We start from the raw sequence: 16,218 nt of genomic DNA, 5'->3' as shown, positions 1-16,218 counted from the left end.
GCCGGTTCATGCATGAAGTACTCAAACTATGTATTTTTTGGCCTCTACTTAGCTTTTGCTGACAAATGTTACGGATAACACGAGTTGGGTCATCTTTATCGATCTGAAAAAATGCCCAGGCTATGCAAGGCTTAGCACCCATGCGACCTGAAGAGCCACCACGACTTGTGGTGAGAGGCAGAGTTGTGTTTGAGGATGCAGCTGTTGACGTGCTTCCAGTACTACGTCTCTGTCCAGGAAGGCGCAACCTGACCTCGTCGTGACTAGCATCTTCCTCCACCTCCTCTGCTGACCTCATCTCTTGGCTGACTGTGGGTTGACAGTAAGTGGGATCTCCAACCTCATCATCATCACCCTGTGCGTTATCACACCCGTCGTCCTCAGAGCCAACCTGTTCCTGCCCTGACAAAAAACTAAAGTTGTCGCTCCAATCAGGTATTTGAGTCTTATCATCGTCTTCCTCATTGTCTCCACCAACAGGAGTTACAGTTTGGGAATGAGGGTCTACATTATGGTCAGAACCTTCTGCGTCTGGTCCTGGATCCGACTCATAAATATTCTGGGCATCAGTGCAGATCATTTCCTCGTCTGGATTCACAGAAGCGCTGGAGTCGACCTCTGATTCCCAGGCTATAGTATGAGTAAACAGCTCTGCAGACTCAACCATCTGTTCTACCTCATACTCAGACGGGCAGCTGGAGATTTGGGAGCTGTGAGGAAGCAAGTGCGATTTGGGTGACACCTTTGAGGACTGGAGTATTTATGATGTTGAAGTTGATGTGGAGGAGAGCCCACTTAAAGGAGCACTTGATATCCGTTGAAGCACCTGCTGTTTTTGTGCCTCATCTGGAATTTGTAGCGATTGGCGTGGCCGTAAGAAAGGGATCTTATCACATTGTCCGCTAAAAGAAGTAGACATTTTAGTTTGGCTGGAAGATGGTCTTTCTTCTGCACCTACCCCACGGACACAACCTTTTTTCCCCTTCCCAACACGCCTATTCCCCTTTCCACCAGCAGCAGGCCTTTTTCCACTCATTTTGGTGGTTAACTAATTCACAACTCTGGAGTTGTTTGCACAAAAAAACAATGGATGGTAACCGAGCAGAGCTGAGTGGCCAAACTGTGGTATTAGGCCAAAACTATTGGCTGGGTTAGATGCAGAAAAAAATTATTTTTAATTTGCAACCTGATGGAGGTCAGTATAGATGGACTAATAGACCAAGTCCCACACACCGCTAGAAGCCCAAATATTTTTTCAGAGCTAGATGCAGAAAAAAATTATTTTTAATTTGCAACCTGATGGAGGTCAGTATAGATGGACTAATAGACCAAGTCCCACACACTGCTAGAAGCCCAAATATTCTTTCAGAGCTAGATGCAGAAAAAAATTATTTTTAATTTGCAACCTGATGGAGGTCAGTATAGATGGACTAATAGACCAAGTCCCACACACTGCTAGAAGCCCAAATATTTTTTCAGAGCTAGATGCAGAAAAAAATTATTTTTAATTTGCAACCTGATGGAGGTCAGTATAGATGGACTAATAGAACAAGTCCCACACGCTGCTAGAAGCCCAAATATTTTTTCAGAGATAAATGAAGAAAAAAATTATTTTTAATTTGCAACCTGATGGAGGTCAGTATAGATGGACTAATAGACCAAGTCCCACACACCGCTAGAAGCCCAAATATTTTTTCAGAGCTAGATGCAGAAAAAAATTATATTCAATTTGCAACCTGCTGGAGGTCAGTATAGAAGGACTAATAGAACAAGTCCCACACACTGCTAGAAGCCCAAATATTTTTTCAGAGCTAAATGAAGAAAAAAATTATTTTTAATTTGCAACCTGATGGAGGTCAGTATAGATGGACTAATAGACCAAGTCCCACACACTGCTAGAAGCCGAAATATTTTTTCAGAGCTAGATGCAGAAAAAAATTATATTCAGTTTGCAACCTGATGGAGGTCAGTATAGATGGACTAATAGAATGATGCTATGCCCAAAAGATTTTACTTCACTAGGTGCAGTAAAAAAATTGGTATTCTATACACAGGTGGTATATCTTGCAACACAGATAGGCTACTCCACTGACTAACACACTCTGCAATAGGCCAAAAAGGATTAGCTTTGCTAGATTCAGCCAAATGCTGTGAAAAAAACTTGCACAGCACTGGCACAGACCTGCCTGGCAAAAACTGATAGGAACTGATGTAACCTAGTCCTGAAAAGGACTCCAATTACAATTAGTCTTCACTCCCACAATCTATCTATTTAAGAGCACAGACCTGCCTGATAAAAGTCGTAGGAAATGCTGTAACCTAGTCCTTAAAAGGACTGCAATCACAACTATTCCCTACTCCCAAGCTATCTGTAGATTTGTGCGAAAATTGGCTTGAAATTAACAAGGTATAGCGCACACAGCAACAGCGGTGCCGTCTAACACGCAGCTGCAGCAGTGAGAAAATGGTGGCGACGGGGAAAATGGCTTGGTCTTATAGGGCAAGGACATGTGACATACACTGCCAATCACACATGCCCTTGCTTGTGTGAAAAAAAGCACTTCGCTCCGTGTGTGCGCTGCTGATAGGCTGACAGATTGCACCTCCCCACTGCAAATGCGGGAAAGAGAAAAAAAAATGGAGATCTTCATTGTTCCTGCAGAGATCCATCCCCTGCCCCTCCCCCCGCCCCGCTGTACACTCAAACTGCGTATTAACATTAATTTTCATCATTACTGAGAAAAAATCCAGTTATGATTTTGGTGCACGAACAGTTATCGAACATAACCTCAAACAGCCGAATTTTTCTCAAATTGTTCGTGTTCGCCGACCGGCTCGAACACCGCCCAAAACAGCTCGAATTTGAGATTGGCGAACAGTTCGAGTAGAACAACGCTCAACTCTAGTAAACATAACAATTCATTCATTCATTTATTCATTCATTCATTCATTCATTCCTACATTCATATATTTATTCATTTTGGTTCAGGAGTATACATTCTTTGATATTATTGGTTTAATAAAGATATAAAAACTTGTTTTTTCAAAATACACTGACACCTATGGGTTGGAAAAGGTAATTACACCTATGACATAAAAATGTTCTATCATATGGAGAACTTGATTGATAATGAATTATTATCTATTATTGTTTATTATTCCAAACATAATTTATTTTAATATTTTGATAATAATTAGATGGATATTACTGATTGCTATGGTACGCTGTGATATTATAGGTTAGGAAAAACTGCCAGATTTGGTATCAGATTAGGGAATGAAGACTTCAATCAAGACATCGCAATTATGAATTCTATCTTAATAAAGACTTTTAATTTTTATAAATCAAAGAGATTCTCAAAAGTTACAAGAAGAAGCAACTGATATCCGGACGTCTCAGAAGGTAACAGGTGTGAATGCTGAGTGTTATAATAGACTGTGTCCATTACATACAATACAATTCACACCACTGATCACCAGGACGGCAGAGGACGATGATCCTATATGTACTGTGTTATGTTCAAGTTTCATCACGTTCCAGTGATTTCACCTGCAACGCTTCAATGAAAGCTGGTGAACAGGTAATACCTGGCATATGTGTAGTGTATATAAAGGACTCAGTACTGGTTATGGTGCTATATAAAGCAGGGAAGTGTTAAGTTAACCCTTGCTTTACTGACCAAAGACGTCACATCTGTTACCAAAAGTGACACGAGACCAGTGCGGACACACGGAAGATTCCAAAGACGATCCAACGTAAGTCCAGGTGACACTGCACAGATATTAAAGCTACATTTCATCCATGGACTTTGTTTTCTTATCAACTGACACACATGATCTTTCTAATAAAGAGTACAGTTTATGGACTGAACAATAATGAACACAATTATGGACTGTACAATATCTACATGCTGTAATTTATTTCAAAGGAGTTTTCATCTAAAGACTGTGTTATAAAAGAACCAAGAAGAAGACGAGACGACGACCCGATTACATCAGATGATGACGATTGAACCCGCGATTGCTTCAATTTAGATATAGGGAAGTATAATTATACATATTAAATTAATATTAGTCACGGCTTACCATAACATGAATTCACATCATTATATAACAATAATCCGATATTGATACTATTATTACTATTATTATTATTATGGAAATTTAATGATATTGCCAAGGAAGAAGGAAAGAAAAAATGATTGATGAATGTATCTTCTTTTGAGATTTTTCAGTTAAAGTCCTTTTATTCTCAAAAAAAGTGGAAATGTTAAATGGTTAATTATGGAAATTCATTTGGAATGTTAATCGATAATCATTTTTCTGAGTTCTATGCCTCAGCCATCGTGTCTAGTTGACATGCGCTATTTGTGTGTGTATTTTTGGTTCACTACCATATGTAGAACAGGTGCCCATACGACTGGCTATAAAAGCCCATGGTACAGAAAGGGGGGGCTCTCTTGCTCTGCCCACCCCACAAGACACAGAATCTTCATGCTGAGAAGCAGATGACATGTAGGCCTGGACACATGCTGGACAAAGACTTGATTTACCAGCCAGGATCCAAGGAAAGATGGGTGAATCTCAACAATTAAGCTAATTATGGACAAATGGACAATTACTTTATAACTAATTATTGTATGTACCTGCTGCAATCTGATTCTTTTTAATGGACAATCCAAGAATAAATAGATACATTTTTTTATAAGAATATCGTGATATTGATACTTTGAGAAGTCCTCAGTAGAAAAAAAATAATACACGAAGAGTATTATTTTACAGTCTCCCATCCAAGTACTAACCAGGCCCGACCCTGCTTATCTTCCGAGATCAGATGAGATCGGGCGTATCCAAGGTGGTATGGCCAGTAGACACTGCTCGATCCATCGCCCGGGGAGCCATTCTCAGGATCGATTGATGGCGAGCAATCTGGCCGTGACGGGGCGGGCTCCGAAGGGTCCATGCAAAGTCTGTGCCGTCCCTACAGGTGTGGTTTGTTTAGCAGTGATTCACCCGCCGCATCAGGTGTCTTCAAAAATGTCTCGGCGCAGGGTATCCTGCAGGCTAAACCCTTCATCGCGGTAATGTGACAGAAAGAGCAAGCTGGACCCGTAACTTGGGGGCGGAGCGAGACGTCCAGGGGTGAATGAAGGAAGAGGGTGAGATGGTTGCCAGTGATTTTGAGCTGCTCTTCAGGGGGGAGGGTCGTGTTGCCTGCAAAAGTCTTCTGATTGGGGTTACCGGTTGTTGCCTCCAGCCACCCGGGAGACGCTGGTCCTGGTGAAAAGGAGCCTAGTATTAAAAGTAAATAAGCAACAATGCTGGAGGCCCACTGTGATCAGAAGGATGCTGGTATTTTGCAGAGATGAAATAGCGCAAGAGAGAAAGCAAATGAAAAAAAGAAAAGAGAATGAATGCGTGCACTTATGAAAGGGAATGGAAAAAAGGCATAGAAGAGAGTGCCCCCTGCTGGTGGAAGGAAGGAAAAAGCAAAAGCCTACAGCACCTGGTATTCGCAGGCAGTCTCCCATCCATATACTAACCAGGCCAAACCCTGCTTAGCTTCCAAGATCAGACAAGATCATGCGTGTTTAGGGTTGTGTGGCCGTAGGTGGAGACAAGCCTCTCACTTGCTCCTTTTCTACTTTGAAGTCTGGCTGCCGGATGCCCTTTCCAGTGTTCAGCAAGACCAGGTCCTTTTGTGCTTTCCCTTCTCTTCAATTTTTTTGCTGGCTTCCTTAAAAGGTCTTGTAGACAGAAGGCCCCACTCAGAGCTGCTGAGCTCACTGATCGGCTGCAGTGCTGTCGACGGAACGTCAGCTTCACGGCCAATGCCACAGGCAGGGAGCAGAGGCGAGACTCACTGGTAGACCCGGGTAGGGTGATTAGAGCGCGGTTAGTTGCTTTCTAATAGCCTGCAGCCGGGGATTAACTTTTAATGAAAGGGAACAATCCCTTTGACTGTCTGCAGTGCGCCACACCTAGGAAGCGCACTCTCACACACAAGCCAGCATGCACACGTGCTCGCACGTGACAACACCCCCTATCTGCCCCAACTACCCCTCCGTCACCATGCGTCAGACTCTCCTGCCTGTTTTATGATTTCAGGGCCCTAGCAGGAATCACCCCCCCCCTCCCCAATTCCTTCCGCACCTTCCTTGCCTTCCTTGCACTGAGGTTAGCTCTTTGTCAGCCGTCTGGCTTGGTTACACAAGCTTCTTTGCAGAGAAACATGTTACTTCTGCTGGCCCTCGCTAGGCATCCAAAACCTTACCTGGGCACCTGCTGAAAGCCTGGCCCCTTCACGGCCCCGGGTGCTTTTAACGCCATCATTTCCACACGGCGAGCTGTGGAGTCAATAAGCACTCCTAGCCGTGGCAAGGAGCTCGGTGTCAGGCCTGCGTGAAGGCGGCGGGGTAGCGTACTTAGCTGCCAACTGGCTCAGAGGCCTTGGGGCTTCCATCATCTAAGTTACTTAAGGTCGGTGTCCGGCAAGGCGGCGTTCCATGCTAGCCGAGCTGGGCAGTAGGGCAAAACGTCATCAAAATGGTCTACAGCACCTGGTGTTCCCAGGAGGTCTCCCATCCAAGTACTGTCCGAGCCCAGCCCTGCTTTGCTTTCAAGATCAGACGAGATCGGGCGTATCCAAGGTGGTATGGCCAGTAGACGCTGCTTGATCCATCGCCCGGCCAGCCTTTCTCATAATCGCTTTGTTATGATCTGCTACAGAGACTAAGGAAAGAAAGGAGATCTATCCCTACAATAGAACTAAGCTAGATCCCTACGATGTAACGGGGAACCTGATCCTGCGATCAGACCCGCTAAAGTCCTCGGCTAGTCTGAACGCAGACCTATAGATGTGAGGGAGGGATCCCTACAAGATCTAGGGACTGGGAAAAGTTGGACACCTCCTAGCAGAAATAGTAGCAGTCAAAGACAAACACACAACAAAAAGACATAGGGGTCAGAAGAACTAGCAAAACTAACAGAGAACGGCAACAGAGCAACAAGCTAGCTCAACAGTAGTAAATACAAATGAAGTCCAGCAAAGCCAGGAGGGCAGAGCCGGATTAAATAGGCAAAATGGTCATGTGACCAGCAAACTAAAAAAAAACTAACAGGAGAGTTGTAACAGTACCCCCTCTTCTAAGAGGATCCTCCAGATCCCCTAGGCCCAGGCTTACCAGGAAACCTCCTGTGAAACGCTCGGACAAGTCTGGGGGCAGAAACATAATCCGCTCTCACCCATGAGTTATCCTCAGGTCCGAAACCCTTCCAAGCGACGAGATACTGCAAACTCCCTCTATACCGTCTAGAATTTAGGATGCAGGAAATTTCATATTCCCCGTCCTCCACCACCGGAGGAACAGTGGCAGAGGCGTCACCATCTGACACATCAGCTTTTTTCAACAGAGAAACATGAAACACCGGATTAATCCTCCAGGACGTAGGAACCTCCAGCCTAACAGCAGATTGGTTAACTATCTGAAGTACCTTAAAGGGCCCTACGAACTTGGGACCCAATTTTTTAGAAGGAATCCTCAATCGCAGATTCTTAGAGGACAACTAAACCATGTCACCAACTGCAAACAAAACCTTTTGCCGTTTCCTATCAAAGTACCTCTTAGATTTTTTGTTAGCCTCCTGAAGATTACCACGCACATCCGTCCAAACTCTCTCCAAATCACTGGAAAAACTCTCCTCCTCAGGCACAGCCGAAACCAATTTGGAAAATGACCCAAAAGACGGATGTCTCAAAGAACAACAAAAAAAAGGCGAACACCCAGCAGAAGAGGATGTATGGTTGTTAAGAGCAAATTCATCAAGTGGCAGAAACTCAGACCACCTCTCTTGATTGTCTGCCACAAAACAACGCAAGAACTGCTCAACATCCTGGTTCTTCCTTTCTGTCTGGCCATTAGACTCAGGATGATATCCGGATGAAAACGACAAATGAACTCCCAACCTGTCACAAAAGGCACGCCAAAAATGAGCCACGAACTGAGGTCCCCTATCAGAAATAATGTCAGTAGGAACACCATGTAGTCTGACAATCTCCTTGACAAAGGCCTTAGCGAGTGTCTTAGCGCAAGGCAGTTTGATGAAGGGAACCAAGTGACACATCTTGCTAAAACGGTCCACGACCACCCAGATGACCGTGAAACCTTCAGAGGGAGGAAGGTCAGTAATAAAGTTCATAGCCAGATGTGTCCAAGGTGCACTAGGAACCTCCAGAGGGCAAAGCATCCCCGCAGCAGGAGCATGCGAAGACTTGGATCTTGCACACACAGTACATTGGCGCACCCACTTAATGACTTCCTTCTGCCATCCAGGCCACCAAAAACTGCGACCCACAAGTCGCTTGGTCTCAGAAATTCCTGGATGACCTGCCAACCGAGACTCATGACACTCAACAAACAAATCTCTCCTAAAGGTCCTAGGCACAAACAACCTCCCATGGGGAGTGTTAGATGGGGCATTCTCCTGTGCTTTAAGAATCTCATCCTCCAAAACGGAGTCCAAAGCAGCAATCACAACACCTTCTTGTAAAATGGTCTCCTCTTCCTCCTCAACACCGACTATGGGAGAAAAGCTGCGAGACAAAGCATCCGCTTTAACATTCTCGGTACCCGGGATGTAAGTAACGGAAAAATTAAACCGCGAGAAAAAAAGTGCCCACCTAGCCTGACGGGCATTCAAGCGCTTGGCAGCATCAAGATAGATCAGATTTTTATCATCAGTGAAAACCTGAATGGGAAATTCAGCACCTTCCAAGAGATGACGCCAGTGTTCAAATGCGAGTTTAATCGCCAGCAATTCCCGATTATCAATATCGTAATTAAGTTCAGTCTCGGAAAATTTTTTTGAAAAAGAGGCACAGGGATGTACTCCATCCTTGTTTTCCTGAGACAACACCGCACCAACCCCCACCGAAGAAGCATCAACCTCAACCAAAAACAGCTTAGTCACATCAGGCTGCATAAGGATGGGAGCAGAGGTGAACCTCTCCTTTAGAAACACAAAAGCTTCAATGGCCTCAGAAGTCCACTGAACCGCATTAGCACCTTTCCTGGTGAGATCGGTCAGCGGTTTGACAATAATAGAAAATTTTTTTATGAATTTTCTGTAATAATTGGCGAAACCCAAAAACCTCTGTATCGATTTCAAACCAATAGGCCTAGGCCATTCCTGCACAGCTTGAACTTTAACCGGGTCCATCTCAAAACCTTCACTGGAGATAATGTAGCCCAAAAAACTAATTCTCTGTACAGCGAACTCACATTTCTCCAGCTTAGCAAAAAGCGAATTGTCCTTTAATAACTGTAATACCTCACGTACGCTCCGCCAATGAGACTCCAGATCCGGCGAATAAATCAAAATGTCATCCAAATACACAACCACATTTTTGCCGATTAAAGGTCTAAGGATATCATTAATAAGATTCTGAAAAAATGCTGGAGCATTGGTGAGACCAAAAGGCATAACCAGATTCTCAAAATGACCCACAGGAGTGTTAAAAGCAGTCTTCCATTCATCACCCTCCTTCATGCGCAACAAATTGTATGCCCCCCGGAGATCAATTTTAGAGAACCACTTGGCCCCCACTAACTGGTTAAATAAATCAGGAATCAATGGCAGTGGGTAAGGATTGCATACAGTAATTTTATTAATCTCACGAAAGTCCAGACAAGGACGTAAACCGCCATCTTTTTTTTTTACAAAAAAAAATCCAACAGCCACAGGAGACTTGGAAGGCCTAATGTGACCGGCGGCCAAGCTTGTCTTTATGTATTCTTCCAAAGCCTTTCTTTCAGGAATAGTAAGATTAAATAAACGACTCTTAGGAAGAGTCGCGCCAGGGACAAATTCAATGGTACAATCATAGTCTTCATGGGGAGGCAAAACCTGCGACTCCTCCTCAGAAAAAACTCTCCAAAAATCCTGAATAGGTACAGGCAATTCCCCTCTATCCACAGCAGCAATGTGCCCGTTACAACACTTGTCATAACACTTAGGGCTCCAGGACTTAATTTCATTGGTAGACCAATCCAGTACAGGATTGTGCAATTTTAACCAGGGTAACCCCAATATTACTGGAGAAGGCAAATTATCCAATACCACCAAATCCAAATTCTCTTGATGAATACCATTAATAGTGAGGGGAAATTCACAGACCTTGTGAGTAACACTCTTCAAGGGAGAGCCATCGACAGAAACCACAGCAATAGGGGATGACAAAGTTTTAGGTTCTAATCTAAGTTTTTCCAAGAATCCCCCATCAATCACATTCAGAGTAGATCCACAATCCACAAATACCCGAAATTCAATTAATTCATCCTGAGCAGCAGTAGTGGCAGATAGGAATACTCCCTTAGAATTTAAACAGGCAATACGAGCATGACTGACCATTTTTTTTTTCTTTCTTCTTACGAAGCACACAGCTCTTAATAAAATGACCAGAATTTCCGCAATAGAAACACAAGCCTTCAGAAAGTCGGCGGTCTTTTTCCTGAGAGCGGGGTGCCATCGCCCCAATTTCCATCGGCTCTCCATTGTCAGCACAGAACCTCTCAGGACTCGAAGCTGACATAGCAGAGGATTTGCTCTCATTAACCCTTTCACGCAGTCTCCTGTCCACCCGTATAGCTAATTGCATTGCCTCCTGCAAGTTTCCAGGTGTGGGATAAGCAATCAGTAAATCCTTTACCCTTTCACATAGCCCTGCAAGAAACAAGCTTTTCAGAGCAGAATCGTTCCACCCCACCTGGGCAGACCACCGACGGAAGTGAGAACAATATTTTTCCACATTACCTGATCCCTGCCTCAAACGTCTTAATTCAGACTCAGCAGATGAGACACGATCAGGATCATCGTACAACAAACCGAAAGCAGAAAAAAAACTATCCACTGATCTAAAGCACGGATCACTAGGTTGGAGAGAGAAGGCCCATCCCTGAGGATCTTTGCGCAAAAGTGACATTATGATCCCTATGCGCTGTAATTCATCACCAGAGGATCCGGGTCTCAAACGAAAATATAATAGACAAGCATTTTTAAAAGAAAAAAAATCTTGTTTTTCGCCAAAAAATAGATCAGGCAGACGTACCTTAGGTTCCACAAAATGCGCTCCAGAACAGCTACTCACGTGTTGTTGGAGCTTGGTCCCCTCCAGAGAGAGTCCCTGCAAGCGTTGAGCCAAATCTTGCACCGAGACCATGATGGAAAACTGGAGGTCTTTCCTTAGAGAATTTTTTTTTTTTTATGGCTGGAATTACTGTTATGATCTGCTACAGAGACTAAGGAAAGAAAGGAGATCTATCCCTACAATAGAACTAAACTAGATCCCTACGATGTAGCGGGGAACCTGATCCTGCGATCAGACCCGCTAAAGTCCTCGGCTAGTCTGAACGCACACCTATAGATGTGAGGGAGGGATCCCTACAAGATCTAGGGACTGGGAAAAGTTGGACACCTCCTAGCAGAAATAGTAGCAGTCAAAGACAAACACACAACAAAAAGGCATAGGGGTCAGAAGACCTAGCAAAACTAACAGAGAACGGCAACAGAGCAGCAAGCTAGCTCAACAGTAGTAAATACAAATGAAGTCCAGCAAAGCCAGGAGGGCGGAGCCGGATAAAATAGGCAAAATGGTCATGTGACCAGCAAACTAAAAAAAAACTAACAGGAGAGTTGTAACACGCTTGGTGGCGAGCAATCTGGCCGTGACGGGGCGGGCTCCGAAGGGTCCATGCAAAGGCTGTGCCATCCCTACAGGTGTGGTTTGTTTAGCAGTGATTCACCCGCCGCATCAAGTGTCTTCAAAAATGTCTCGACGCAGCGTCTCCTGCAGGCTAAACCCTTCATCGCGGTAATGTGACAGAAAGAGCAAGCTGGACCCGTAACTTGGGGGCGGAGCGAGACGTCCTGGGGTGAATGAAGGAAGAGGGTGAGATGGTTGCCAGTGACTTTGAGCTGCTCTTCAGGGGGGAGGGTCGTGTTGCCTGCAAAGGTCTTCTGCTTGGGGTTACCGGTGGTTGCCTCCAGCCAAGCGGGAGACGCTGGTCCTGGTGAAAAGGAGCCTAGAATTAAAAGTAAAGAAGCAACAATGCTGGAGGCCCACGGTGATCAGAAGGATGCTGGTATTTTGCAGAGATGAAATAGCGCAAGAGAGAAAGCAAATGAAAAAAAGAAAAGAGAATGAATGTGTGCACTTGTGAAAGGGAATGGAAAAAAGGCATAGAAGAGAGTGCCCCCTGCTGGTGGAAGGAATGAAAAAGCAAAAGCTTAAAGCACCTGGTATTCCCAGGCGGTCTCCCATCCAAGTACTAACCAGGCCTGACCCTGTTTAGCTTCCGAGATCAGATGTGTTCAGGGTGGTGTGGCCGTAGGCAGACACAAGCCTCTCACTTGCTACTTTTCTACTTTGAAGTCTGGCTGCCGGCTGCCCTTTCCAGTGCTCAGCAAGACCAGGTCCTTTTGTGCTTTCCCTTCTCTTCAATTTTTTTGCTGGCTTCCTTAAAAGATCTTGTAGACACAACGCCCCACTCAGAGCCGCTGAGCTCACTGATCGGCTGCAGTGCTGTCGACGGAACGTCAGCTTCACGGCCAATGCCACAGGCCGGGAGCAGAGGCGAGACTCACCGGTAGACCCGGGTAGGGTGAGTAGAGCGCGGTTAGTTGCTTTCTAATAGCCTGCAGCCGGGGATTAACTTTTAATGAAAGGGAACAATCCCTTTGACTTTCTGCAGCGCGCCACACCTAGGAAGCGCACTCTCACACACAAGCCAGCATGCACACGTGCTCGCACGTGACAACACCCCCTATCTGCCTCTACAACCTCTCCGTCACCATGTGTCAGACTCTCCTGCCTGTTTTATGATTTCAGGACCCTAGCAGGAATCACCCCCCCTCCCCAATTACTTCCGCACCTTCCTTGCCTTCCTTGCACTGAGGATAGCTCTTTGTCAGCCGTCTGGCTTGGTTACACAAGCTTCTTTGCAGAGAAACATGTTACTTCTGCTGGCCCTCGCTAGGCGGCCGGCATCCTAAACCTTCCCTGGGCACCTGCTGAAAGCCTGGCCCCTTCACGGCCCCGGGTGCTTTTAACGCCATCATTTCCACATGGCGAGCTGCGAAGTCAATAAGCACTCCTAGCCGTGGCAAGGAGCTCGGTGTCAGGCCTGCGAGAGGGCGTTGGGGTAGTGTACTTAGCTGCCAACTGGCTCAGAGGCCTTGGGGCTTCCATCATCTAAGTTACTTAAGGTCGGTGTCCGGCAAGGCGCCGTTCCATGCTAGCCGAGCTAGGCAGTAGGGCAAAACGTCATCAAAATGGTTTACAGCACCCGGTGTTCCTAGGAAGTCTCCCATTCAAGTACTGTCCGAGCCCAGCCCTGCTTTGCTTCCGAGATCAGATGAGATCGGGCGTATCCAATGTGGTATGGCCAGTAGACGCTGCTCGATCCATCGCCAGGCCAGCCTTTCTCAGGATCGCTTGATGGCGAGCAATCTGGCGGTGACGGGGCGGGCTCCAAAGGGTCCATGCAAAGGCTGTGCCGTCCCTACAGGTGTGGTTTGTTTAGCAGTGATTCACCCGCCGCATCAGGTGTCTTCAAAAATGGCTCGGCGCAGGGTCTCCTGCAGGCTAAACCCTTCATCGCGGTAATGTGACAGAAAGAGCAAGCTGGACCCGTAACTTGGGGGCGGAGCGAGACGTCCAGGGGTGAATGAAGGAAGAGGGTGAGATGGTTGCCAGTGACTTTGAGCTGCTCTTCAGGGGGGAGGGTCGTGTTGCCTGCAAAGGTCTTCTGCTTGGGGTTAACGGTTGTTGCCTCCAGCCACGCGGGAGACGCCGGTCCTGGTGAAAAGGAGCCTAGTATTAAAAGTAAAGAAGCAACAATGCTGGAGGCCCACGGTGATCAGAAGGATGCTGGTATTTTGCAGAGATGAAATAGCGCAAGAGAGAAAGCAAATGAAAAAAAGAAAAGAGAATGAATGTGTGCACTTGTGAAAGAGAATGGAAAAAAGGCATAGAAGAGAGTGCCCCCTGCTGGTGGAAGGAAGGAAAAAGCAAAAGCCTACATCACCTGGCATTCCCAGGCGGTCTCTGTTAAATGGTTAATTATGGAAATTCATTTGGAATGTTAATCGATAATCATTTTTCTGAGTTCTATGCCTCAGCCATCGTGTCTAGTTGACATGCGCTATTTGTGTGTGTATTTTTGGTTCACTACCATATGTAGAACAGGTGTCCATACGACTGGCTATAAAAGCCCATGGTACAGAAAGGGGGGGCTCTCTTGATCTGCCCACCCCACAAGACACAGAATCTTCATGCTGAGAAGCAGATGACATGTAGGCCTGGACACATGCTGGACAAAGACATGATTTACCAGCCAGGATCCAAGGAAAGATGGGTGAATCTCAACAATTAAGCTAATTATGGACAAATGGACAATTACTTTATAACTAATTATTGTATGTACCTGCTGCAATCTGATTCTTTTTAATGGACAATCCAAGAATAAATAGATACATTTTTTTATAAGAATATCGTGATATTGATACTTTGAGAAGTCCTCAGTAGAAAAAAATAATACAGGAAGAGTATTATTTTACAATGGTGAGCCAGCCAGTCCTGTTTTTTTGTTTTTTAAATTAAGTAAGTGAATTTCTTCCGTGAACAAGGGGGGAGTCCTGACGAGCTGAACAGCTGTTGTTCACGTGTCAGTAAATTCACTAGTCTGTCACGAGAAGCAGAAAGGACCTACAGACTGAGGAAAGACAGGAAGCAGAGGTACTAACAAGGAACAGAATCACACAGGAAAAGAATCAGACGAACTGAAGACAGGACGTGCTGATAAAGAGAAGCCAAGGAATCTTAAGGTAAGCAAAATATGGATATAATTTCTTCTTTTGCTAAACAAAGTAATATTAATTTCAAAGTTAATGTAGGAGATGACATAGAAGTTTTGTGGCTCAGTTTATACAAAGAATGTGAATTGCAGAATTTACAGTTAACTTCTAAATTGGTAAATAGAGACAAACAGAAATTGAGAAATATTCTACATTTGGTAGATTGTTTTCATAGTCTTGTGTTAGAGATTTCTAAGCAGGAAAATAGTGTAGAAGTGTCAGACGGTGATACTGATTCTGACTGTAATGTGGAAAATGAACAAGAAGTAAGACACGTGTCTGTAACTGAAGGTGACCTTGGGTCTGACCAAGAGACGGACATACAGAAATCTGACATGGGAGGAGACATGACTGACATACGAGAAACCGACATACTAGGTGATGTGGGAGGAGACGTGAGTGACGTAGGAGGAACGGACGTACAAGAGCCACTAAAAATATCAGAGAATTCTGGAATTACCCAGGCTCAACTCCAAATTAAAATGAGGAAAAATTTGCTGAAATTATACAAAATCATGCCAAAATATGATGTCAAAATCCATGCCTGTAGAAATTCAGAGACATTTGAGAGCTTCTCTGATAAGTTTGATTTATCCAATGAGGAGAGGAATCAATTATTTAAAATATGGATTCCTGTGACATTGTCCAGACGTTTACATTTAATGCCCTGTGAAAATGACTCTCCTAATGGATGGGAAAATGATTCGGACAGATTAAGATATTTGATTTATTGTGTCACAAAGGATTTTCCCAACATAGAAGATCTGCAGAAACTAAGGATTGGTAGGAAGGAATGTACATATACATTCATGTCCATATTTGAACGGTTGTACAAAGCTCTCATCAAAAATGGAAAAGTACAACATATGATAACAACTTTTGTACAAAAATTCAAATTCCTAAATTCAGTTTCCCAAGTTATGGCATCACAAAAAAATTCATTATTTGAATGTGCGCAGATGCTGGATTTTGTTAGAAAACATGAGAATCATGAAAAGAAAATAAATCAAGCTAAATTTATAAAACCAGGAAAGGTAAAATCTTACCAAAAGCCAATATCAAACTCTCCTAGACTGAGTCATCCCCATAGTGAACTCTATCAAATACGCAGAAGATTTCATATATGTTATAAGCCATATCAGCCAGTGCAAAGATCCATCTCTCCACAGAATGAGTTAATTCTCAGTCAGAACTGTGATTCTCTAAAAAGGAAAATGGCTGAAACTGATGGACAGAGACAGGTGAGACGACCAACTCACAGTGACGTCATGGAATGTGGACAGAAGAACAGGCAGTTCCCTGAGG

At 44.6% G+C, this 16,218-nt stretch overlaps 4 pseudogenes; all 4 read right to left on the bottom strand.

Annotated features, from left to right (window-relative positions):
- Nucleotides 1-5,494: 5,494 nt before the first annotated feature.
- LOC141269788 (5S ribosomal RNA) lies at nt 5,495-5,613 on the bottom strand (annotated as a pseudogene).
- Nucleotides 5,614-6,548: 935 nt separating this feature from the next.
- LOC141267537 (5S ribosomal RNA) lies at nt 6,549-6,668 on the bottom strand (annotated as a pseudogene).
- A 5,614-nt stretch (nt 6,669-12,282) lies between these two features.
- LOC141270081 (5S ribosomal RNA) lies at nt 12,283-12,391 on the bottom strand (annotated as a pseudogene).
- A 940-nt stretch (nt 12,392-13,331) lies between these two features.
- LOC141268951 (5S ribosomal RNA) lies at nt 13,332-13,451 on the bottom strand (annotated as a pseudogene).
- Between the last annotated feature and the right edge of the window lie 2,767 nt (nt 13,452-16,218).

This window comes from Phyllobates terribilis, unplaced genomic scaffold (assembly GCF_046119375.1).
Source record: "Phyllobates terribilis strain yellow unplaced genomic scaffold, ASM4611937v1 Scaffold_4__5_contigs__length_816908805, whole genome shotgun sequence".
NCBI classification, from domain to species: Eukaryota; Metazoa; Chordata; class Amphibia; order Anura; family Dendrobatidae; genus Phyllobates; species Phyllobates terribilis.
Note: the sequence above shows the minus strand (reverse complement) of the source record. Positions and strands in the feature narration are given on the sequence as shown.